This window comes from Ziziphus jujuba, chromosome 11 (genome assembly GCF_031755915.1).
Source record: "Ziziphus jujuba cultivar Dongzao chromosome 11, ASM3175591v1".
Lineage (NCBI taxonomy): Eukaryota > Viridiplantae > Streptophyta > Magnoliopsida > Rosales > Rhamnaceae > Ziziphus > Ziziphus jujuba.
This window is the reverse complement of record NC_083389.1, coordinates 25,117,912-25,119,722: the sequence shown is the minus strand read 5'-3', so window position 1 is coordinate 25,119,722 and position 1,811 is coordinate 25,117,912.

The following is a 1,811-nucleotide window of genomic DNA, read 5'->3' as shown; positions in this document are numbered from 1 at the left end:
CCAAAAAATGACCCAGAACCAGTTAACACCCTATCCAAGCTGACACTAAAACTCAACATCAATCTGACCCCCAAATAGAACCAGTTGCCGCCTCTATCCAAGCTGAAACTGAAACTCAAAATCAATCTGACTCCCAAATAGAACCAATTGCCACTTCTAAATCCCAATCTGAAATTGAATCGAGACCTCCTCCAAGCCCTCCTCAATGTAATATGGAAACTCTCAAAGAATCTAATGCCTTAGAACAGTTTAAATGGAGTGAAGATGAATCTGTAAATGGAGACCTCGGTAGAGCTGATGATTCAAATGTGAACGTTGAAGGTGATGATAATTCTGATGTATATTAGTCAAATGATGATGATAGGAGTGTTGGAAGTGATTCTGAAGGAGAGAACCCAATTGCTAGAATTCTAGGCATATGGTAGGCAATGTTTACGTGCCTAAACCAGATGAAAAGCCTTACTTGTATAATGGGCTGATTTTTGACAATGTTATCGAGTATACAAAGGTTTTTTTGGATTATGCCATAAAAAAAGGATTTAGTTATATAAAACTTAAAATGAAAAGAATAGAGTTACTGTACGTTATGCTGCAGAAGGATGTTTATGGACGATACATGAATCCTCAATGCCTGATGGTAAAATTTTTCAAGTTAAGATATATAATAAAGAACATACATGTACTAAATTGACCATAAATCCATTGGTGAGTACTGAGCGGCTTTCTTTGAAGTTTAAGCAAGAGTTTAAGGACAATCCTAATATAGATGTAGCTCAGATGTTTGCAAAGTTCAAACCAAGATATGGAGTGGAGGTTAAGAATTCAATGTTGTATAGGGCTAAAAATAAGGCACTGGGCAGGTTAGGTGGTGGTCATGGTGAGAGCTACTCAAAGCTACATAAGTAGGGAAATATTTTAAGGATTAAGAACCCTGGTACAATGGTTAAAGTAATGTTAGGAGGAATGATTTGTCTGAAAATCCCATTTTCTAGAGGTTCTTAAGTTTTCCTGCACAAAAGGATGGCTTTTTAAAGGGTTGTAGACCATTCATTGGTCTAGATGGGTGCCATTTGAAAGGACAATTTGGTGGTATGTTGCTAACTACTATATCTTTGGATGCTAATACTAGTATATTTCATGTGGTAGTATGTATTTGTGAAAATGAGAACGTAGATAGTTGGAGATGGTTTTTGACTTTACTAAATGAGTAAGTTGGGGTGCATGAAACTAGAACAATTACTTTTATGTTTGATAGGCAAAAAGAGATTTTCATAGCTTTGAATGAGATTTTTCCAGATGATAAATACAGACTTTATGCTAAGCATGGTTTTGCCAATTTTAAAGGAAAATTTCCTAGAGTTAAGGTAAGAAAGATGTTCTGGGCAGCAGCAAAGTCAACAAATGTCAAGGAATTTGAAGAAAACATGGAAGGCATCAAGAATTTTAGTCTAGCTATTTATGAATGATTTATGGAAGTGCCTGCTTGTCATTGAAGCCTACATGCTTTTGATGAAAGTGCTAAAACAGATCATGTGACCAACAATATGACTGAATCTTTTAACAGCCAAATAAATATGTATGGGAGCAAACCTATTCTGCAATTGCTTGAGTTTTTTAGGAGGAAAATGATGGGTAGGTTCAGAGATGAGAAAACAAGGCATTGTCATGGACTACAGATCTTCCACTGAATGTCCAAATTAAGATGAATAGGAATCACAAGGCAGGAAGACATTTAACTGTTATTTAGGCTGGTAATGATGAGTATGAGCTTTTAGATAAGACAAAGGTATTTATTGTACACTTGAACAAAG